The following is a 25,675-nucleotide window of genomic DNA, read 5'->3' as shown; positions in this document are numbered from 1 at the left end:
CGACCGCGACCGGTGAAAAAGGCTGGGCAGCTACCGAGGCCGCGAGGCACAGCGACCGGGTCAGCGTAAGGCGCAGGAGAAAATTTTAAAAAAACGCGGAGAACTCAGCCGCAGCCGGGGGGAAAGGACCGGACTGCAAGAGGGGCTGGGAGGCATGATTTGAAAACCGCTGGGGGAGGGCGAACGCAGCAAATCGGCAATCGCCATTACAGCCAGCGGGGGAGAAAGGCAAACGCGGGAAGCCGCCATTTTCGGAGGCGGGGGAAGAAGACAAGCGCGGGAAACCGCCATTTTGTAAAAGAAAAAAAAGAAAATAATAATAATTCTTTTGTTTCTCAAGAAGATCGCGAGGATGCCTAAGCGTGGTAACATCAACGATTTTGATCCCGATGTTGAAGATTGGGCCACGTATGTAGAACGCATAGAGATATATTGTAAGGCAAATAAAATATCGGATGAAGATAAAGCACTAACCTTACTAAACTCAATGGGTGCGAAGACATACGGGCTATTGAAGCATCTTCTATCACCAGCTAAACCGGCGGATCAGACTTTCGCTAATATTGTTGCTGTCCTGAAGAATCATTTGAACCCCACACCGCTGATGTTAGCGGAACGATTTAAATTTTATGCAAGAACGCAACTGAAAGAGGAAAGCAACGCGGAGTATTTAATTGAACTGCGTAAGCTAGCGAAATACTGTCAGTTTGGGGAAAGCCTGACAGAGGCACTGAGAGACAAATTCGTGTGTGGATTGTCGAAAGAAGGAACACAAAAGCGGTTGCTTGAAGAGAATGATCTTACACTTGATAAGGCTGTCACTATTGCAGCATCGCACGAAGCCGCAGCGAGAGGCACCGCGGAAATGCAGCTGAAGGCAGCGGTACTCAGCGTAGATCAATTGGCTTCGGGTACAACAAAATGTTATCATTGTGGGAAGACAACACACGATCAGAACCAATGCTGGTTTAAAAACCAGGAATGTAGAAAATGTGGCAAGCTTGGTCACATAGCTAAAGTATGCCAGTCAGGAAAGAAGACCAGCAACAAAAAGTCACCACAGGAAAAGTGCAGAAAGGTACATAAGGTGGCTGAGAAGAGTTCGGATGAACAGAATTCGGATTCAGACTCCAACAGCAAGGAACTGGGTAGTCTGAGAATTCACAACGTGAGTAAGGAAGCTGACCGACAAACTATCTGGGTCACACTGCAGATAGCAGGAGTCCAAGTGAAGATGGAATTGGACACCGGATCGGCGTTGACGGTCATGAATAAGCAAGATTACAAAAAGTTATTCAAACATATTCCCCTACGGGATACGGAGATAGTATTGCAGACATACACGGGGCAAAAAGTATACCCCATCGGAAAGATAAAAGTCAAGGTGATACACAAGGGCAAAGAACACCAAGGAATGGACTTATATGTACTACCTGAGGGAGGTCCACCACTTCTGGGACGGGAGTGGATCAGGAAAATAAATATGGACTGGCACTCCCTAAACGCAGTAACGGTAGATTCCGGAAAAAAAGATGTCAAACCTGAACGATTGTCCAGAATATTGGATGAGGCTAAAGAGGTGTTCCAACAGGGACTGGGAACACTGAGAGGAATTAAGGCAAAAATCAAGATTGCAGAACATGCAAACCCAAAATTTTTCAAAGCCAGACCGGTACCGTATGCGATACGACCTGCTGTGGAAGCTGAGCTGGAAGGGCTGGAACGTTCAGGAGTACTGTCTAAGGTGGACTGGAGTGAGTGGGCCACGCCCATTGTTCCCGTCATGAAGCGTTCATCGAGTAACAAGCCAGGGGAACCGGGGAAGGTCCGCATCTGTGGAGACTTCAAGATCACAGTTAATCCGGTGCTTCACACGGTGCAATATCCGCTTCCGCAGATTGAGGATATCTTTGCTTCATTGTCTGGCGGGAAACGCTTCACCAAGATAGATCTGGCGCAAGCGTACTTACAGATGGAAGTTGAGGAAGAGTAGCGCCAGCATCTCACAATCAGCACGCACAGAGGCTTGTATCGATATAATAGACTGGTTTTTGGAGTGGCTTCGGCTCCGGCAATTTGGCAGAGGGCCATGGAGCAGGTATTACAGGGAATTCCAAGCACTCAATGTTACTTGGACGATATCCTGATTACAGGAGATGACGATGAGGGACACCTTGCAAATTTGAAACTGGTGCTCACCAGGTTGAAGGAATATGGCCTTCGAGTTAATCGCCAGAAATGTGAGTTCTTTCAGAAACGGATCTCGTACTGTGGTCATGTCATTGACCAGGAGGGGCTGCACAAGTCACCTGACAAGATCGAAGCTGTTGTGAAGGCTCCCGCTCCGGAAAATGTATTCCAGTTGAGATCGTTCCTAGGGTTGATTAACTATTACCATAAGTTTCTGCCAAATCTATCCACGGTGCTGCACCCGCTGAATGCTCTTTTGCAGAAAGAAGTACCATGGAAGTGGAGCAAGGACTTTAAGAAGGCCTTTCGCAAAAGCAAGACATTGATCACCTCCGAGGAAGTGTTGGCTCACTTCAACCCAACGCTACCTATTCGTTTAGCTTGTGATGCTTCCCCTTATGGTATTGGAGCAGTACTCTCACACAATGGCTCGGAAAGGCCAGTCGCATTTGCATCCAGATCATTGACCTCCGCTGAGCGCAACTATGCTCAGATAGATAGGGAGGCTCTCAGCCTGGTGTGGGGAGTAAAGAAGTTTAATCATTACCTGCAGGGCCAGAAGTTTACACTGCTGACAGACCACCAGCCGTTGGTATCCATATTCAACCCTAAAAAGGGCGTTTCCATTATGACAGCGCAAAGGCTACAGAGATGGTCCCTTTTCCTAGGGGCACACCAATATGACATAGAATACAAAGGATCAAAACAGCATGGGAATGCTGACGGTTTATCACGCCTACCGTTGCCAACGGTAGAAGAGGCGCCTACAGTGGACCCAGTGGAGATGTTCCACTCAACCATAGTGGAATGTCTACCAGTAACAAATTCTACGATCGAAAAGGAAACAAGAAATGACCCGACTCTCTCACGAGTCTACGATTTAACGGTGAAGGGATGGCCAGCACATGGCGAACCACTGTTGCCAGCATTTTCGCAAAGAAGAGAACAGCTGTCAGTGTGCCGAGGAACTTTGACGTGTGGATCCAGAGTGGTGATTCCACCCAAACTCCAGCATAAAGTGCTAAAGGAGCTTCACGAGGGGCATCTGGGTGGAGTGAAAATGAAGAACCTAGCCAGAGCGTTCGTGTGGTGGCCAGGTATCGATGGAGACATCGAAGAAATGACCAAGAGCTGTTTAGGATGCCAGAAGGTCCAAAACGCCCCACCACAAGCTCCTCTGCATCCATGGGAGTGGCCCTCATCTCCATGGCAAAGGGTACATATCGACTTTGCTGGTCCATTTATGGACTCAATGTTCTTAATCGCGGTGGATGCACACTCCAAGTGGCCGGAGGTAATAAAGATGTCCTCCACCACCACGGAAAAAACCATCACAGTATTAAGGACCATATTTGCCAGGAATGGGCTGCCGGAACAGATCTGTTCTGATAATGGACCGCAATTTGTGTCCGAAGAATTCAGGAAGTTCTTAAAAAAACAATGGGGTTAAGCACTACACGTCCGCCCCATACCATCCCGCCACTAATGGATTAGCTGAAAGGTTTGTCCAGACCTTCAAGAAGGCCATAAAGGCCATGGGTAATGAAGACATAAATCTACAACATAAGGTAGATAACTTCTTGTTGGCGTACAGGAATGCAACACATGCGGTCACAAACCAAACTCCCGCCATGATGTTTTTCAATAGAAAACTAAGATGCCGGCTGGATTTGATCAAGCCAAACATCAGAAGGGACGTAGAGAACCGGCAATTTCAAGGCATGAATGAAAGGCCAACTAGAACCTTCCAGATAGGTCAACAAGTTTTGGCCCGGGACTACCGTACCGAGAAATGGCAGCCTGGAACTATTTGCACACGACTAGGACCGCTGATGTATACCGTGGACATTGGTGAAAGCATAATAAGGCGCCATGCTGACCAGATCATAGCGTCATCCGAAAAGGGACAACCTACACCACAACTATATACGCCTAATGATGAAGCAGAGATACCCATAGTATCTACCTCCGATCCGGTGATACTGGAACCAGATGAACCCGACACTGACATTCAAGCCGAATCGACCTTGCCAAAAGAACCTACTACACCACCGAAAACTACTACACCACTGAGGCGTTATCCGGGCCGAGTCAGGAAGCCTCCAGAGAGACTGAATCTGTGAACTGTTTTTACATTAAGTTGTGTATATATGTTATGATGTTATGTTTAATGGGAATATATACTGTTAACCTAAAAAGGGAGGATTGTAGTGTATGTAACCGTTCCACCTTTAAGAGAACTATTTTAAGGGTTGCACTACTTTATCTTGGCTGCTGTATACTGTAATACCGGTGGTGACCACACCGGTATATAAGTGCTGTGTAATGATTTATTGGGCAGTTCCGCCCTGACCTTCAACCAGTAAAGACCTATTAAATTTTACTCTTGTGGTCTGTGTAGTAATTCTCAATATAACACACAGACTTAACAGTTCCTACCAACCTGTATATAAATATGGAATAACTATGATGAATCAAAACAAGAAAGGAAATTTTAAAAAGCAAAATACTGTGGATGCTGGAAATCTGAAATAAAAACAGGCTGGAAATACTCGGTAGGTCAGGCAGCATCTGTGGAGAGAGAAACAAAGTTAACGTTTCAGTTCAATGACTTTTCATCAGAACTGGCTGAAAAGGAAATTTAAGGCTTTTCCACTTTTAATAGGATCGCATGATAATTACGGATGAAGAAGGCAATTCAACTATCTAAGTTCATCCATCCAGAGAGGTCCTAACATGCCCCTATTGTTGTGTCCAATTGGTTCTTAAATGATTCCATGTTTTTTACATAGAATTACATAGATTATAAGCACAGAAACAGGCTATACAGCCGAACCAGTCCCTGCCGGTGTTTATACTCCACTCGCGCCTCCTCCCATCCTTCCTCATCTAACTCTATCAGCATAACCCTCTATTCCCTTCTCCCTCATATGCTTATCTAGCTTCCCCTTAAATGCATCTATACTATTCGCCTCAACTACTCCCTGTGGTAGCAAGTTCCACATTCTCACCACTCTCTGAGTAAAGAAGTTTCTTCTAAATTCCCTATTTGATTTCTTGGCAACTATCTTATATTGATGGCCTCTAGTTTTGCTCATCCCCACAAGTGAACACACACTCTCTGGCCGGAACTTTCATCCTGTCGTGCATGTGGGATTGGAGGCAGGTCGGGAGTAAAAGTTACAATAAAGAGTTGGGAACGCGCCGTCATCCCGCCTCCTCGCGTCTTTAACTCGGGCGCGTTTGCCAGCGCAGCATGGATCCGAATGGCAGAGGCGGGCACCTAATTTACCTCATTAATACCTTGTTGTCGGACCGTTAACAGTGCTTTTAAGCAGACCTTTTGAATTTCACTGCATGACCACAGGAATCATGCGGCTCGGGAATCACGTTTGTCAAGCTGAGGTGGAAGTTCAGTGGCCATTGATCGAGGTCATTACTGCAGAGCATGGAAAGCACAACAAATACTCCCACATGACACCTGCTTACTTGCCAAAGGGAGAGGCTCTTGATGAGTGCATTTTGAACATAGATTTAGGTGTCTACAGTTTGCAAATCTTTTCTGCAAATTGGGAAGCCGCTCTCACCTCATTGTCACTGCCTATCACACCATTGACAGATTAGTCCTCTGATCTCTACTTGACTTGCCATCTATTACATCAGCATGGGGGCTGTTTATACTGTCTCACCCTGGTCCTCAGAATCGGACCAGAATGAGCCACACCACCAGCAGCAACAGCACCAACAACCTTCTCCTCAACGACCTGATGCTCCACAGGGCAGAGGGCATCAGCGCAGGGCTGCATCGCGCCAGAGGTGATAACCCCAACACAGGGTATACAGGCAGAAGATGAGCTTCCTCAACATGATGGAGCAGCAATACCAAAAGAGGCTCAGGCTATCGCGCCAGGTCGTCGCAGACATTTGCAGCTTGCTGGAACCAGACCTGCAGCCCAGAGGACCTGGTGGACATGCCTTACCTAGCAAGGAGCTGGAGAGCACCTTGCTGCACAGCAGTGGGGCCATGAGGACCCAAGTCTACACTGGTATCCCTCCTAGGGAGGAGGTCTATGAGCCTCTGCCATCTGTTCTCCATAGCACACAGTGAGTGGTGAAGATCTGGAATGCATTGCTTGAAAGGGTGATGGAGGCAGACTCAATTTTATCTTTCAAAAGGGACTTGGATAAGTATCTGAAGGATAAAAAATTGCAGGGCTACAGGGAAATGGGAGAGGAGAGCGACTAGCTGAGAGTCGGCATGGGCTTGATGGCTGAATGGCCTTCTTCCGTGCTGTAACCATTCTATTCTATGATTCAATAGATAGCATGTGCTCGTGTGAGTTGCGCATTAGCTGCTCCATGCAAGTGGCCATCCTTTCTACGCAAGAGCCTACAGTCGCCATCGCCTGCGACACAGTTGTGCTCATGTTGCAGATGGACTCTTCCATTCTCTGCACATTTGCAGACATTGTGGTCGCAAAACCTGTCCGATCCTCCTGCACTTCTTGCTGCACCTCCAGGATCGCCCTCTTTCTCGATGGCCCCCGAGGCTCAGCCTCTGCATGCAGCTCAGCAGAGCTGGGAACGTCCTGCGTCCTCCAGTGAGGAGTCGCCACTGCTTTCCCTGTCTCCACCATCTCCTCTTGCTTACTTGTGACTTGTGAGACACCAGGTAACAACACTACTCTATCTCGTGTAGGATCCACAGAGGGTGCATATCTGCACAGGTGCTGGGTGCACTTAGGTCTGGTGACGGTGCACCCTCAGAGGCTGGAGGCTCTTCTGAGGAGTTGTCTTCCTCTTCCGCCTGGACAGTGAGGGGTGCTCTTGATTTACCTGTGGGAGAGTAAAGAGATGATTTAAAAATGTAATATCAAGAATGGGTAATGATATCATTGTGTACATGATGAACATTCACTGGCTGCTGACATCAGTCACCCAATGAGTGACTGTTGTATGCCATGTGGCTGTATGAGATGCAATTCTGTCAACAGGTTGCTGGGAGGTCCCCCTCTCTCCGTCTCCCACCGCCAGTTGCTCTACAACTCCTGAGACCTTAAAGGCGACCTCCTCTGCTGCTGTCAATGTGGTGAATGATGGAGGGCCACATTTGGTTCTCTCCCTCTCCCTTTTATTGTGGGCTCTCTTCTCCTGCAAGGAGGGAAAGAAGAGATGTTTGAGTGAGAGTGATGGCATGAGTATAAGGAATGTGTGGGTTACATTTTTAGAGGGTGACTATGAGAGAGTGTGGCGCCAATGCCAAAGTGCCAATGCCAAGTGGCCTCCTTGTGTGGTGTTAGTTGGTATGATTGCATTAGGGTGAGGATGAGTGTGAGGGCTGGTTAGTCAGATGGGGATGTAAGTATGTAGATAGAGAGAGAGGGATAGGTGGACGTGCAAAGTATGTTGGTGTGAGTAATGATGTGCAGGACTAGGCTTGGGAAGGCAGAGTGATGGGGCTGTGGTGACAGGCACTTCAGGATGAAGTTGAGTTTGACTTTGTACTCACCTTTCCTGATCTCATGAGATCATTGAAGTGCTTCTGGCACTGCACCCAGGTCCACCTCACCACATCCCTGCTGTTGACCTCCTCTGCAATTTGGATCCAGGCTCTTTTAGTCTCCTGGGGAGGTCTCTTGCGCCCATCAGCAGGGAAGAGGACCTCCCTGCTTGCTCTGACTCCCTCCACAAGAATACGTAGGGAGTCATCTGTGAACCTTGGTGCAGCTCTCTGTCTCTGTGAAGCCATCTGTGCAAGGCTCAGCAATAGCTAGATGGTGATATGTACTGCCTAACAAACTCCAAGATGAACCTTCAAATGCAATGTGGCCAAGGCTGCTTTAAATATCCTACCTGGAAATGAGTCATCGATGAGGTCATCAGACCCACACCATTTAACAGGGCTGGGTAATGCACAGGCCTGCCTTAATAGGCACCATTAAGGAAAAGTCACTCTGAGGAGCGGGATGAAAAGAAGAACGGGGATCCAAGCTGCCACGCCAACCACCCGCACCCAACCCGCCCTGGTAATGAAAATTCCGGCCTTTGTGTCCATTCTATCAAAACTTTTCATAATTTTAAAAACCTCTATAAGGTCACGTCTCAGCCTTCACTTTTCAATAGAAAAGAGACCCAGCCTGTTCATCCTTTCCTGATAGGTATAACCTCACAGTTCTGGTATCATCATTGTAAATCTTTTTTGCACCTTCTCCAATGCCTCTATGTCCATTTTATAATATGGTGACCAAAACTGTTCACAATACTCCAAGTGTGGTCTAACCAAGGTTTGATACAAGTTTAGCATAACTTCTCTACTTTTCAATTCTATTCCTCTAAAAATAAACACTAGTGCTTGGTTTGCTTTTGTTATGGCTTCATTGACCTGCATCATAACTTTTGGTGATATGTGTATTTGTACTCCCAGATCCCTTTGCTTCTCTACCCCATTTAGATTCTTTGGGGGGAAAATTGGATTGCTTTGCACCTCCCATTAGCGCCCCGGGGGGTGCTAATGGGACGCAAAGTCTCTAGCACCTGGGCGTGGCGCCGCTAATGCCTTCCGCGAAATTCAGCAGGAGGTTAGCGGCGGCGATAGTTGGTAGCACTCTGCGCCTCCGGCAATGACATCATCACCCCGCACAGCGCCCTGCTCATGCCCCGGCCACAAACTTCGGTCGCGCCCCCTGACCTACCACTGGATGATATGTCCAACAGGGTTAGGGTGGTGTTTTTGCGGCCGTGGTGCAAATTAAAAGGCAGGTGCCTTGCAGCCATTTTTCTTTGGGCCGCCTGCCAGCACCTGCCCCCCTTCTGCTCTTTCATGCGGGGTGCCGGCCGCAATCGCTCAGCCCGGCACTCCTCTGCTTTCCCGGCACCCCGTTCCCCAGTGGTCCAGCAGGGCCCTGTTGCACACTGCACCAGGCCCCTCCCCTTTAATCAGGGGAGGGAGGCCTGTAATACTGCGGCATTACGTGCCGACACGCGTGTGGCTGTTGCACGTAGCGCCGCGATATTGAATGGTAGCGCCCCAGGATGGAGGGGGATCGCTTCCAGTAGCACCCTGTCTCCTGCTTGGGGCACTACCACTCAATTTACTGCGTGCGGGTGCTAACTTTTTCGGGGTGCTAAATGTAGCACCCTGGCGAAGTTAGCGTCCCAAAGGTGGCGTGACCGAATTTTTCCCCTTTATTTTCTAAGTAATATGTGACCTCCTTATTTTTCTTACCAAAATGTAATACCTCACACTTATCTATGTTGAAATTCATTTGCCCCCTTTTTGCCTTCACTATCTTAAACGCTATTCCGCACGCTGAACGCTTTGTGTAAAGAACTTCCTAATATCAGTCGTAAAATTACCCTTTACTAGTTTGAATCTGTCTCCTTTTCTGCTCAATTGCCTAATCTTGTTATTTCATAAGTAATACAGGTGACCAGAAATGTGAGATTTCACCAGCAATGCAAGAAGCCAAGGAACGGCGCCTGAGAGAAAATTATAGAGCCTAACTTACAGTTGTAATGCTCTTCTTTAATCTACCAATACCTAACTAGAAGTTTTTCGTCTTGTGCAATAATTATGTGAATATGCATTCATCATTGCTTTGTATTGCACCATGAGAACACTCACACAACTGAAATTTCAAACTGGGATACTTACCACTTCATACAAATCATGAGAGCGACTTTTAAAATGTCCTTTGGAGGCATAGACTGACACTGAAACTGCAAAAGGCCACATAGTCCAGGTGAACACAGACTGATAGTAGTACCAGTTACTGTATAGTATTGTAGAGAAACATGACGAATCCCAGATGAATATGGAATTTTAGCAAGAAGTGAATGCAGAAATCTGGCCAAGTATACACTCTCAAATATATCCTAATATCAAAACACAGCTGGATGCAGCCTCTAGCCAGCCTCAGGGCAAACCATTATCTTAGCTCTGACATACACATTTATTTAAATGATGGATACCTTTGAAATGCTGCATTTTATGATGACATGACAGTGACAAAATAGATTATCCCGTGGATTCATATTATTTTTTTAAAAATTACAAGGAAAATCTTCAGCAGTTTCTACTAAAGTATCAGTTTACTAATTTGAAATGGCAGGAGATATTTTATCAACAGTAAATTCCTACAAAATTCACACTTGTGAAGAGAAGGAAATAAGATGTTGTTGTGAACAAATATTAAATATGTTAGCTAATTGAAAGACTAGAAGTTCTGTACTTGCATATGCAGATGATATTAAAATGAGTGCATAGGTTTTTGTAGTATTGCTTTTCTTTTATTTGTTCATGAGTTTGGGCATCGCTGGCAAGGCCGGCATTTATTACCCATCCCTAATTGCCTTTGAGAAGGTGGTGGTGAGCCTCCTTCTTGAACTGCTGCAGTCCATGTGGTGAAGGTACTCCAATAGAGCTCTTAGGGAGGGGGGTTCCATGATTTTGGCCCAGTGACGATGAAGGAACGTTGATGTATTTCCAAGTCAGGATGGTGTGTGACTTATAGGGAAACTTGGGGGTGGTGGTGTTCCCATACACCTGCTGCCCTTATCCTTCTAGGTGGTAGAGGCCGCGGGTTTGGGTGGTGCTGTCGAAGAAGCCTTGGCAGGTTGCCACAGTGCATCTTGTAGATGGTACACACTGCAGCCACGGTGTGCCGGTGGTGGAGGGGGTGACTGTTTAAGGTGGTGGATGGGGAACCAATCCAGCAGGCTGCTTTGTCCTGGATGATGTCGAGCTTCGTGAGTGTTACTGGAGCTGCACTCATCCAGGCAAGTGAAGTTTAGTCCATCACACTCCTGACTTGCAAATGGTGGAAAGGCTTTGGGATTCAGGAGGTGAGACACTCACCACAGAATACCCAGCCTCTGATCTGCTCTTGTAGCCACAGTATTTATGTGGCTGGTCCAATTAAGTTTCTGGCCAATGGTGACCCCCAGGATGTTGATTTTGGGGGATTCGGCGATGGTAATGCTGTTGAATGTCAAAGGACAGTGGTTACATCTTTTTTGTTGGAGATAGTCATTGCCTGGCACTTGTGTGGCACAAATGTTACTTGCCATTTATCAGCCCAAGCCTGAATGTCGTCCAGGTCTTGCTGCATGCGGGCATGGACTGCTTCATGCAAATGGAACTGAACACTATGCAATCATCAGCAAACATCCCCACTTCTTACCCCATGATGGAGTGCAGTCATTGATAAAGCAGCTGGAGATGGTTGAGCCTAGGACACTGTCCTTAAGAATATGGAATATTTGATTGATCAAGAGGCAGAGATGCATTATTTTGGTTATCTCTCGGTTTGTTGACTATAGAAGTCAATTGGGGAAGCTGTGTGTTACAGACATCTGCAATGCAGCCCCTCAACACTCAAGACTACAGTCTGGATGGATCATGAGTTTTGTGTGGCTGCAGAAGCAGAGTGATAATACTAATGCTATATCACTTTTTCATAGCACCAGTTGCCAGCTTTGCAAGGTGGCCATGTGACCAGATATTGCAATATTGCTGTCACTTTCCCTCATTCAAATTTTATTTAAATAACAGCAGAACACAAGCAACCAAAAATTAACAACTCAAATGTATTAAAAAAATTATTAAATTATGTAAACATCAGGAAAGCAAATCAAAAAGCAATCCCTGTACCAGCTAAATTCAAGCCTTTTATCCATAATCTTCAATGCCATAAAATTGCATGAAGGACATAATCACTGCATGCAATAGCATTGTACTTCCTCAATATAAGGTAGGTACACTAGTCTTTAATTTTTGTGTTTGTTTTAAAGCTTATAAACTACTAAAATCAATTACTCCTTGTGTAACTGAAAGACTGTATGAATTCTGGTGCAATTCACATTTGAGCAAGTGATCTCAACCAGACATAACATACTCATAACTTTATCGTTAAATTCATTAGCTGGGTGGGATGTAAGTTGTGAGGAGGATGCAAAATGGCTTCAAGGGCTAGAGACAAGCTAAGTGAATGGGCAAGAACATGGCAAATGGAATATAATGTGGAAAAATGTGAAGTTACTCCAAATTAAAGGCGTTGCTATGGGAACTCACATGGGTCCTATCTATGCCTGCCTTTTTGTGGGATATGTGGAACATTCTTTGTTCCAGTCCTACTCAGGTCCCCTCTCTCACCTCTTTTTCCTGTACATTGATGACTGTGTTGGTGCCGTTTCCTGCTGTCACTCGGAACTAGACAATATCATTCACTTTGCTTCCAATTTCCGCCCTTCCCTCACCTTCACATGGTCCATCTCCGACTCTTCCCTTCCCTTCCTCGACTTCTCTGTCTCCATTTCTGGGGATAGGCTATCGACAAATATCCACTATAAGCCCACTGACTCCCACAGCAACTTGGACTACACTTCCTGTAAGGACTCTAGTCCATTCTCCCAGTTTCTCCATCTCCGCCGCATCTGTTCTGATGATACCACCTTCCATACTAGTGCTTCCGGTATGTCTTCCCTTTTCCTCAACCGAGGATTTCCCTCTACCGTGGTTGACCATGTCCGATCCATTTCCCGCGCTTCTGCTCTTACCCATTCCCCTCCCTCCCAAAACCATGGTAGGGTTCCCCTTGTCCTCACCTTTCACCACACCAGCCTCCACATTCAATTGATCATCCTCCACCATTTCCGCCACCTCCAGCGTGATCCCACCACCAAACACATCTATCCCTCCCCCCTCTTTCAACATTCTGAAGGGACCACTCCCTGCGCGACACTCTGGTCCACTCCTCTATCACCCCCAACACCCCTTCCCCTTCCCACGGCACCTCCCCGTGCAAACACAGGAGATGCAACACCTGCCCTTTTACCCCACTGTCCAGGTCCCCAAACATGCCTTCCAGGTGAAACAGCGATTTACTTGTACTTCTTGCAATTTAGTATACTGTATTCGCTGCTTATGATGTGGTCTCCTCTACAATGGGGAGACCAAATGCAGATTGGGGGATTGCTTTGTGGAACGCCTCCGTTCAATCCGTAAGTGTGACCACAAGCTTCTGGTCGCCTGTCATTTTAATTCTCCGCTCCACCCCCAGTCTGATCTCTCCATCCTCGGCCTCTTACACTATTCCAACGAAGCTCAACGTAAGCTTGAGGAACAGCACCTCATCTTTCGATTAGGCACGTTACAGCCTTCTGGATTCAACATCAAGTTCAACAATTCAGACTATAACCTCGGCCCCTATGTTTTCTTTTCTCTCTCACATGGCAGCTGTTGATGATTCTGCCAGTGTCATTTACACCTCATCTAACGTCATCTTTTGCTTCTTAACTTGTCCCATTACCATCTCCCTTTGCCTTGCACCATCATCCGTTTTGTCTTTTAATCTCTCCTGCCTTCCACCCTATCACAGACCTTCCCTTTGTTCTTTCCTCCCCTCCTCCCTCTCCCTGCCCCATACTTGCTTAATAATCTGTTACTTCTCCAACTTTTTCCAGTCCTGACGAAGTGTCATCAACTTGAAACGTTAACTCTGTTTCTCTCTCCACGATGCTGCCTGACCTGCTGAGTGTTTCCAGCATTTTCTGTTGTTGTTTCAGATTTCCAGCATCCGCAGTATTTTGCTATTGTGAAGTTATCCACTTTGGTAGGAAAAATAGAAAAGCAGAGTATTTTTTAAATGGTGAGAGATTGGGAAATGTTGGTGTTCAGAGGGACCTGGGTGTCCTTGTACATGAATCACTGAAAGTTAACATGTAGGTACAGCAAGCAATTAGGAAAGCAAATGGTATGTTGGCCTTCAATACAAGAGGATTTGAGTATAAGAGTCTTACTGCAATTATATAGGGCCCTGGTGAGTCCACACCTGGAGTATTGTGTACAGTTTTGGTCTCCTTACCTAAGGAAGGATATACTTGCCATAGAGGGAGTGCAACAAAGGTTCACCAGACTGATTTCTGGGATGGGGGGATTGTCCTATGAGGAGGGATTGAGTAGACTAGGCCTATATTCTCTGGAGTTTAGAAGAATGAGAGGTGATCTCATTGAAACTTACACAATTCTTAACAGGGCTTGGCAGGGTAGATGCAGGGAGGATGTTTCCCCTGGCTGGGGTGTCGAGAACCATGGGTCACAGTCTCAGAATAAGGGGTCGGCCATCTAGGACTGAGATGAGGAGAAATTTCTTCACTCAGAGGGTGGTGAATCTTTGGAATTCTCTATGCCAGAGGGCTGTGGAGGCTCAGTCGTTGAGTATATTCAAGACAGAGATCGATAAATTTTTGGATATTAAGGGAATCAAGGGATATGGGGATAGTGCAGGAAAGTGGAGTTGAGGTAGAAGATCAGCCATGATCTTATTGAATGGTGGAGCAGGCTCAAGGGGCCAAATGGCCTACTCCTGCTCCTATTTCTTAATGCTCTTAGCCAGATCCGCTCATTCTTTTAATGTAGAATCACATCAGGAGTCAGGACCATTGTGGTGTCTTGTATGAAATGAGTTTTGGCCCTCGCTATCTAATTCCCATTAGGTGCTAGTTCACAGTATAAACCTACTTTTATGCATTTCAATAATAATAATTATAATGATAAAACATGAGACTCTAAATGGTAAAAAATGCAGGGCTCGCATTTCGATTTCTTTTTGCTGATGCATTGCTCAATTAAATGCTATCTATTTCATACTACCTTGAAGTGAGCATTCTGCTACATAATTATAGACATGCTTACATGGAAATAAGAAGACATTGAGAAGTATCACTCTAAGAGTGCTGAAAGGCAACTGACATTGTGTGCATGTTGAAGAATTAGGCCTTAGAAATGTATATTTTACACATTGACAGAAAGACACTTCAGAAAATATATGTTGATTGCATACCTTATTGGCAATAATTGCTAATACCCCACAGTCTTTTAGTGAATAAATATTTCACCCTGGTAAACCATCAAGATTTACTGAAATACTGATCCATTTTAAGTGATGTTGCAATAAGGCACCTAAGGGCTGGTTTCCTAATAGTGGACAACTGACAGGAAAGACACCCCATTGACAGCATGCATTCATAAAGTAAGCCCTTAAGGGCCTTATAATTCCTATTTTGACAAAGAAATGGGAGATACTTGTTTTCTCTAAAATGAACAAACCACTAACATCATCACAAGAACATGCATCTTTGAAATGTTTGAATTCTAAGAATTCTAAGTAAGGGAAAGATTTTCAAAGCTATGGGTAAAGAGTGCTGGGAACTAATTGGATAGCTCTTTCAAAGAGCCGACACAGGCACGATGGGCCAAATGGTCTTCTGTGATGTATCATTCTATTATTCTAATGCAATTTTATTAGAAACATTAAAGAATATTAGCCAATTATAATACAGCTGTAATAATGATCCTTAATGCTTCTCAAGCTGCTGATAAACCACCTTAACCAGTATAAATATTAAAAAGTTCATTAATCTGGTTGTGGAGAGTGCAATATTTGGTGCAAATTATTGAATAGCAAATGACAAAAATCCGATTTTAGGACAAGGCCTTGCAAGTGCTGGTAACCTCTGGAGAGAAGAATGTCAGGCCCCTGGAGCAGCTGTCTAGAATCAGCTCTGCAATCTTTGCAGCTGTGATTGTATCCAGCATAGTGATGTATGGCATAACCATAAATGATACCTGACACCAGCATTTCATAATAAAGCTTCTGTTCTTGCTGAGCTTGAAGGCATCTATCTCAGTTAGCTAGCTTTTCAAAGTGCTTGCTGTACCCCAGTGTAAGTGATTTGATTGACATCAGAGCATAAACTTGACACAGTAACAGATATTTATTTTTCTCTGTTGCTTCTTTTATCATTAAATTTTATTTCTAATTTTTCTCTTTTTTTAAACGCTTCAATTTACTATCTAGCCACTTAGCCCCTTTTTTCCTGTCATGCATGTGTTGATTGTGTTTTTATATAATAAAATTCAAGTAAACACGGTGGCATAGTGGTTAGCACTGTTGCCTCACAGCGCCAGAGACCCGGGTTCGAATCCGGCCTCGGGTGACTGTCTGTGTGGAGTTTGCACATTCTCCCCGTGTTTGCGTGGGTTTTCTCTGGGTGCTCTGGTTTCCTCCCACAGTCCAAAGATGTGTGGGTTAGGTTGATTGGCTATGATAAATTGACCCTTAGTGTTAGGGGGATTAAATACATGGGGTTACAGGGATAGGGTGGGATATGTGTTGGTGTAGGGGTTACGGGGATTGGGTGGGATATGTGTCGGTGCAGGCTCGATGGGCCGAAATGGCCTCTATCTGCACTGTGGGGTTTCTGTGATTTCTGTGATAAACATGTGTAGTTACAGTTACCTTTTGAAGTAATTGTGATATCTAATATGCAGTTGCTGCTATGGAAGCATGCCTGTATAAATGTCAGTAGCTATTATGCATCAAACACTATCTCATAGTGCCTTGCTAAATCTTTCAAGCCAGAACTTGTTATCAACTGCCAAATGCAATTCTGAGCTGCCAATTTAAACAACAGCATTTATATCAAAAATAGGTTTCCGAAAGTGTTTTACTTTGATATGCCTTCCAGGGGCCACAAACAAAAGTAGTCTGCACTATCATATCAGTGTATTAATTCAACACATTTTGTTTCTGAAATTGATCCACAGTTGATAGTGCAGAAATCATTTTAACCATGTTTGCTTTTAGTTTTCATTAAATGTTACTGTTATTTGTTTAACTCCTTCTGTCATATATTTTTCTCCACAACATTTTCCTTATTCTACTTCTGCTGGGATCTGTTCACTGTGTTGAGACCCTGGCAGTGCAGGCATTAACAGCCAGTTGACAAGGGTAAAAATTAATGAAATTGTTCAGGTACCTTATATCTTATTGATAAAAAAAATAGCATTAGCTTACATATAACTGCAAGAAACATAATCCAGGATGATTATTTAACTAGTTTACATAGTATTGAATATCAGTTTGGTTCATTGTAAGAAAATGGTTCTATGCTTACATCATGAATTCAATATAAGCTTCTTGTGGCTGCATGCTTACCTTATGCTATAAAAATGAACCTGCATAAAAATGAAGTGTAGAGAATAAAATATATATGACTCTATCACCCCTCACCCAAATGTATAGAATTGTATAACCATCATTATTACATGCACCTGCAGCTATTGTGAAATGTGTACTGAAGTAAATAGTCTGTATGAGTCAATGTAAATTTCCTATATAAATTATTTTTTTTAAACTGTAAGAAGACCTTCAGTAAATAAATGAATTTAATAAATTCCAGTTTCTCTGATACTTTGCCATTTTTCCTCAATGGGTTGCTTATCCGAGTGACAGTGCAGGTTGTAGCAGTCGATATTGCCCAATGTTCAGACAGTAAGAATTGGGCTTAATGGAGTGGGTGTGAGGGAAAATAAAGGCAGGCAGTCAAGCAGACAGAGAGGATGCAGGGAGGTCCTCTTCCCTTCCGATGGATGGAAGAGACCTCCCCAGGAGACCAAAACAGCCTGGTTGCACATTGCACAGGGGGACACAAGCAGGGATGTGGTCAAGAGGACCTGGGTGCAGTACTGCAAACGTTTCAATGATCTCAGTAGATCATGAAACATTAGTACAAAGCCACACTCAACCTCATCCTGCTGTGCCTCTCATCACATCCCCATCGTTCTGCCTTCCCTATCCTACTCCTGCACATCCTTACTCACAACAACTTACATTGGACCTCCACCCATCCCTCTCTATCTGCATTATCACATCCCAATCTCACTAGCCACCCCTCATACTCACCCTCACCCTAGTGCAATCATACCAACTAAAAAATAGTACTGGAGAAATTAATGGGACTGAAAGCCAATAAATCCCCTGGACCTGATGGCCTACATCCTAGGGTTTTGAAAGAGGTGGCTATAGAGATAGTGGATGCATTGGTTGTCATTTTCCAAAATTCCATAGATTCTAGAATGGTTCCCGTGGATTGAAAGGTAGCAAATGTAACCACACTCTTTAAGAAAGGAGGGAGAGAGAAAACGGGGAACTACAGACCAGTTAGCCTGACATCAGTAAAATGCTAGAATCTATTATTAAGGACGTGGTAAAACAGGGCACTTCGAAAATATTACAGTAATAGGATTGCGCAGAGTCAACACGGATTTATAAAAGGGAAATCGTGTTTGACAAATCTGTTAGAGTTTTTTGAGGCTGTAACTAGCAGAATAGATAAGGGGGGACCAGTGGATGTGGTGTATTTGGATTTTCAGAAGGCATTCGATAAGGTGCCACACAAGAGGTTATTAAACATAATTAGGGCTCATGGGATTGGGGGTAATATACTAGCATGGATTGAGGATTGGTTAACGGACAGAAAACAGAGATTAGGAATAAACGGGTCATTTTCGGGTTGGCAGGCTGTAACTCTTGGGGTACCACAAGGATCAGTGCTTGGGCCTCAACTATTCACAATCTACATCAATAATTTGGATGAGGGGACCAAATGTAATATATCCAAGTTTGCTGATGATACAAAGCTGGGTGGGAATGTAAGTTGTGAGGAGGATGCAAGGAGGCTCCAAGGGGATTTAGACAAGCTAAGTGAACAGGCACGAACATGGCAAATGGAATATAATGTGGAGAAATGTGAAGTTATCCAGTTTGGTGGGAAAATAGAAAAGCAGAGTATTTTTTAAATGGTGAGATGTTGGTGTTCAGAGGGACCTGGGTGTCCTTGTACGTGAATCACTGAAAGTTAACATGCAAGTACAGCAAGCAATTAGGAAAGCAAATGGTATGTTGGCCTTTATTGCAAGAGGATTTGAGTATAAGAGTAAAGACATCTTACTGCAATTATATAGAGCCCTGGTGAGACCACACCTGGAGTATTGTGTACAGTTTTGGTCTCCTTACCTAAGGAAGGATATACTTGCTATAAAGGGAATGCAACTAAAGTTCACCAGACTGATTCCTGGGATGGGGGGATTGTCCTATGAGGAGAGATTGAGTAGACTAGGCCTATATTCTCTAGAGTTTAGAAGAATGAGAGGTGATCTCATTGAAACATACAAAATTCTTACAGAGCTTGACAGGGTAGATGCAGGGAGGATGTTTCCCCTGACTGGGGAGTCTAGAACCAGGGGTCACAGTATCAGAATAAGGGGTTGCCCATTTAGGACTGAGATGAGGAGAAATTTCTTCACTTAGAGGGTGGTAAATCTTTGGAATTCTCTACCCCAGAGGGCTGAGAGAGAAAATTATATACATGCATAATATCAGTTACTTCTCTTTCTTCACTTTAACACATTATCCTATTCATGACTATAGTCTAAAATAAATTTATAATGTTTAAATGCTTGGGAGACATATCCTTGTGTATTAACAATGACGAGTACAGGAGAATGCAAGATTTAATAGATAGAAGCTTCAAGGGAATGATCATTAACAAAAGCTTTTTCAATGAACTTCACACTATTCAAATAACTGAAACTGTCCTTATTTTAAGAATTTTAGTAGATTGTCCAACCCAAAAACCTCTTTGACTTTCCTGATCTCACTTACTTGTGTGCAACAATCTTGGCTTGCAAGCCAAACATTAGTGATGGGACTGACCATTCAAAAAGATATAATATGCCTGTATAAAATTTATGCTTACAGCCATTAAAGACACAAAGCTGATTTGGGCTCTGGGATTAGTGCATGTGAAAATGTTGTTAACCTGTGTGGTCTGAAGTCAGTAATCATCTTTGACCATTACACATATGCATGGAAAAGCATCTTTGCCAAAATCAATATAGCAACAGCACTGTTAAAGAATAGTTTGGATATAAGCAGGGGATAGTGATGTACTGGAGTGCTTTTCAGAAGCATGAAACTTTAATAATTCAGTGCCAATTAAATCAACACGATTGACAAAGTGTTATTTTACTGGAGTAGATTAACACTTGTTATTTTTATTGTGTTAAGTTAACAAAAAAGTCTTCAGTCTTTAATAAAGTTATTGATTATAGAATAAATGTGTTTTATCCCCCATCTATTTTAATCAAGCAGAACAGATCTCCTTATAATTGCTGTGCCACATCTAGTTTTTCTTAATGCGCAAAATTAAAAACTGAGATGCCTCGCACATGTAAGTGGTATTTTATGCTTGGCATGATATTCATTCAAAAAGTCAGATGATGGGACTGTCCTTAAGTACTGGAAAAGGAAATCATTACAACACCTTTGTATTAAAGATATATTGCATAGTTACTAGCAGTTATTTCGTTTTAATGACACAAGGCAAAATTACTAACAATTATTTTAGCCTTAAACTTAAATTGTGTAATTACTAACCATTATTTCTGTAAATAAAATACTGTGAAATTATTATATATTTATGGTCAGGTAACTGGGTCCATCACTATTTGATTAATTGACAGTTTAAGTATTGCTTCTAATTTTGAGTCAGGTAATTGGAACAGTTACTGGTTGATTAATTGACTTTTTAAGTATTGCTCCTATACACCAGAAGCACTGCCACAGCTCATCTCTCCGAATCCCAGCTGCCTGCTCCTACTTCTGACAACTAAGATTAATGCTGTGTAGAACTAATGTGTGCACTCAACACCTCTAGGCCCTTACACTACTGCCAACAGAGATCAGATTTTAGAATTATCAGCGATCAGACCTACATAACATTTTCCTTCAACTGTCTAATCTAGTCATTATGGCCAAAATACTACAATTTGTTTTTGTTAAAGGGTAGGTCATTTAATAAGAGCTAAAATATGCTCTATCTACACTGAAACAAAAGAAAGACTTGCATTTATATAGCACCTTTCACGACCACCGGACGTCTCAAAAGTATAATAAAAACATTTTTTTAAAAGTCTTACAACCGATCCATTTAGAAAAAATATATAATGCATATCTTTATATATCTTATTAAAAATCTTACATTTGGATGTTTCCTGGATTTACATTTGGATGCCTTTATTGTCTACATACCTTACTTCCTGTTGTCACATTTTTTGTCACACTTTTTGTCAACCTTTTACAATGTAAATTCCTATGTCCACATTTCGTATTCAATTTTCCAATGTCATCTTTCACTATCACAGATTGTTGATGAACCAGTCAAATCATTCAAGGTGCTTTTCTTTAAAGAAAATGCTCTGCCATTTTTTTCTTAGTAACTGAAATTTATAATGTCCAAAATAAGATTTTAAACAAAAAATATACATATTTCAAAATAACACAATTACATTTACTCATTGAATTGTCTTTTAATACCTTCATTAAAGTTTTTCCTTCAAGGTTTCAGCCTGTCTCCAAAGCTTGGATTTTGACTTGATATTTTTACCTCACAACAGTTAAGAGAAAGCTTTCAGTCCATTATTATCAAGATATAATGATACTTTGTGACATTTGGTTAAGCCTAGAAATTATGGGCTCAATTTGACCAGGCCCGGTGAACTGGGATTGGAGGTGTGTGAGGTGTTAAAATCACAAAAAATGGCAGCGGGCCCGATCCTGCCTCCATCCTGCCTCCGAGAAATTTTCCCAGAATCGGGGTTTTAGACCTCGTTTCCATCCTGCCTCGAAAAGGTGGGATAGGCCCTCAAGGCCCTTAACAACCATTTAATTGCCTCTATAATCCAATTTTGAGAGGCCTTTCTGATTTTTAGACATTTCCCCCATCCTACATGCCTCCTCTGGAACACGCCAGGTAATTCTGGCGGCCTCACAAGTGGATTGCTTAGTAACAGCTGCAGCTCCACCATTAAAAAGGGGTTTTCAGCAATCATCATTTGCAGGCGGCAGAACTTTGTTGTCTCAGGTCTGGGGGAACGTTTAGCTGCCTACTCATTGTTGTGGAAGTTTGGAGCCTGAGACCCATCTCCAGTGTGACATCCTGGGAAACCCCTCTCCCCACCTTGACTGAGCGCTTCCTCAACTGAGGTATATAGCAGAAGCATGGGAACCAGTTATTTCCTTTCCTCCTGGACATCAGATTCGGACGAAGACCAGCCGCGACAGCAGCAGAACCCTGAACAACAGCAACACCAACAGCAGGAACAACAACAGGAGCACCAAGCTGCTGCTCACTCATCTGAAACTGCACAGGCCAGAATGCACCAGAGCGCGACCACATTGCTGCCCGGGATGCAAGGGACGCACACATGTTGGCCAGATTTGCTTAGCCTGCACAATCAAACACTTTTGTCTCGCACCTTCTTACCAGAGCATCGACAATGGACAAGAACCTGCGGAGTCCTATCACTCTGACCACCATACTGACAATTGCCAGTCACCCTAAGCCCTCAAAGTGAAAGTCCCATTTGCGAAATGACACAGGCCACAACTTCAACAGTTTGCCATCAAATCTGTTTATGATACCATGACAAGGGTGGCTGTTCCAAATACAATACATCACAGCACCCAAGTGACTATCCTTGTGACTACTTGTGCATTATCTTCCTCTTATGCGTACTCCTACGTGGTGCTTTCCCTGTGGCTTCAGCAGATGCGGAGGCCCCTTGCTCACTTTCTTGCTGCTCCTGTCTCGACGCCTTTGGTGGGCGTCCTCTGGGGTTGCAAACCTGTGAGGGCTCGGCAACAGTCTGCTGCTCCTGCGGCTGTGCACGGGCTGAGACGCCGATCTCAGTTGGGTGAGGACTCTGGTGGGGCTCTGGCCGAGGGCTTTGCAGTGGCATGGTCGTGTGAGCACTTGGAGAGGAGCCCCCACTTCCTTGTTGTCTACCACCAACATCCCTCTCATGGGTCAGCCCCACTTCAGAGCTAGCAAGTGTCTTGACAGCACCTTGCTGCACTTCAGGGGGGCCATGAGGACCTGTTTCTGCACTGGAAGTCCTGCTCCAGAGCACTTCCATGAAGGTCTGGTTTCTATGCTCAATAGCTGACCATCACTCCTCAAGAGATGTCATTCTATTCTGAACAATTACCATGTTTTCAAGACCTTGGCGACTAAGCTTCTCCGTGGCCATAGCCATCCTCTCCTCTACCGTAGCCATCCTCTCCTCTACGGTAGCCAGCCTTACCATGGAATTAGCCATCCTTTCCACGGAGGTTGCCATCCTTTCCGCAGTGATGCGTTCATGCGCCAATGCCTCCACAAAGGCTCTGCTCATGTTCACGATGACTCCTTCATTCGCTCCACACTCACAGCGACCCTGGAGACAAAACCTGCCAGAGACTCCTGCACCTGTTCCTGGAGTTCCAGCACCTCTCTCCTTCTGGATGGACTCGGAGGCACAGGGTCGACATGCAGCTGAGCCGAGCTGGCAGAGTCCTGCGTCCTCCGACGAGGACTCTCCACTGCTGTCCCTGTCTCCACCATCTGCTGATGCTCACTTGTGAGCTGTGATACACCAGGTGACAACACTACTCTATCTCGCGATGGTCCCACCGAGGTGTGCGTGTCTGCGCTGGTGCTGGGTGCGCTGAATTCTGCAGACGCTGTGGCCTCAGAGGTTGCAGCTTCCTCTGTGGAGTCTGGAAGTTCAGGCTCTTCCTCCTGGACAATGGGGATGGGGGCTTTCAATGGTCCTGTGGGGGAGTAATGGAAAGAGTTAGAGATGTGAGGCCAAGGTTACATGCACATTGAATAGTGCAGATGATCATAAGTCAATCTGTTAGAGCATCAGATTCATTATCAGTGACTCATGCAATGTCAATGAGAAAAATGCTAAACCATTCTGTCACCAGCTTGCTGTGATGCGCCCATCTGTCCGTTCCCCACTTGGGAATCCTCCTTGATCCCGGCGATTTCCAGGGCCGCCTCCTCCCAGTTGGTGAGCTGGGCTACTGAGAGTGGCCCTCCTCCTGTCATGGCTCTTTCCCTCTTATTGTGGGCTTTCTTTTCCTGCAATGAGGGACACAAGTGGAGTTTGAGTGAGAATGTAGGAGTGAGTGTAGAGAATGCATAGCATAGATGCTTAGAAGGAGACAAAGGTCCCTCCCTGTGTGTTGTAAGTTGTTGTTGTTGTTGCATCACAGTGATAGGGAGTGTGAGGGCTACATGGTCAAATAGTTAAGTGAATGTGACCATAGAGAGAGAGGCAATGGGTAAGGGTGCAGGTATGTAAGTGTCAAGTGGGATGTGGAGGAAGAGGTTAGCAAAGCAGAGGAGAGGTGATGGGGATCCGATTGAAGGAGATGGGAAAGTCATACTCACTTTTCCTGTGCAGAGAAAGTCATGAAACCTCTTCCTGCATTGCTGCCAGGTTCTGCAGCTCATCAATATGGAGTTGACCTCCTGGGCCACTTGCAGCCACACAGCTTTTGTCTGCTGGGATGGCTTTTTTCTCCCTGAGGAAGGGAAGAGCACCTCCTTATTCGATCTTGCTCCCTCCACCAGAGCTTGGCTTGGAGGGAGGGCTCATCGAAGCGTGGAGCACACTTTTGCCTGCTGGTGGACGAGTCAATCAATGAATTCCTTACTACAACCACCATAAAGTTTGCAGTCTCCAGAAGAAGCAAGACTGCTTGCAGGCCTTAAATCCAGTAGCATTGATGACATCATCAGAGGCGACTTTCTGTATGAAAAGACTCATTGGGCCAGGAGTTCCCACATGCTGGAAATCAATTGCCCAATTTGGAGAAAATCGCACTTTTTCCCCACTTCACATCGGAGTCGGGGTCCTGACACGAATGCCACCTGACACGCCCCAGCCCGCCCATACTGGCAAAATCAAGCCCAATGTCTGCTTCTATTACTTTTAACAGCTAATACCATAACATCTGTTATTCCAGCCTCCCACAGTCCCACTGCTAGAGGTACAGTGACTCACTTCTGCATGCCATTTTGTTTGTGCTGTTTCACAAGTCAAGTAAATTATACCTGTTAAATTTACTTTATTTTAAATTGCATAACATTTCTTCCTTGCAAATGTTTACCGTTCCTGTTCTCCAAATTCTAACCTCGTCCCACTGTTGCTGCCATTCTTGTCAGCTGTGGCTCAATGGTTGGCACTTTTGCCTCTGAGTCAGAAGGTTGTGGGTTCAAGTCCCACTCCACGAGACTTGAGCACCGAAATCTAGGCTGACACTCCCAGGGCAGTACTGAGGGACTGCGGCACTGTCAGAGGTTCAGTCTTCCAGATGAGATGTTAAAACTGAGGCCCTATCTGCTCTCTTTGGTGGTGTAAAAGATCACATTGGACAATTTTGAAGAAGAGCAGGGGAGTTATCCCTGGTGTCCTGGCCAATATTTATCCTTCAATCAATATCACTAAAGTAAAACAGATTACAGGAAACTTTCTGGTATCCGGCACTGACGGGACCGAGCTGGTGCCGTTAGATCAAAACTGCCGTAGAAACCAGCGCTAATGTTAAAACATATGGAGCTCAGTGCTCCGTGTGAAGCAACAAACCCTGTTGCTTAGCAACAGCTTCAAAACAGTCGGCGCAGCTTGCAAGCATCTAGCTGAAGCTGTTGCTTAGCTACAGAGACACTTGCAGAGCCAGGACTGGAGAAAAGAAGCAACAGGAAGAAAAAAAATGATCTGAACCGACTCCTGAATTTTGCCGGTAGA

Source organism: Somniosus microcephalus, chromosome 5 (assembly GCF_052327205.1).
Source record: "Somniosus microcephalus isolate GS21.2 chromosome 5, FLI_Smic_1.0, whole genome shotgun sequence".
Classification (NCBI taxonomy): Eukaryota; Metazoa; Chordata; class Chondrichthyes; order Squaliformes; family Somniosidae; genus Somniosus; species Somniosus microcephalus.
The sequence above is the reverse complement of the archived record's forward strand: the minus strand, read 5'-3'. Positions refer to the sequence as shown.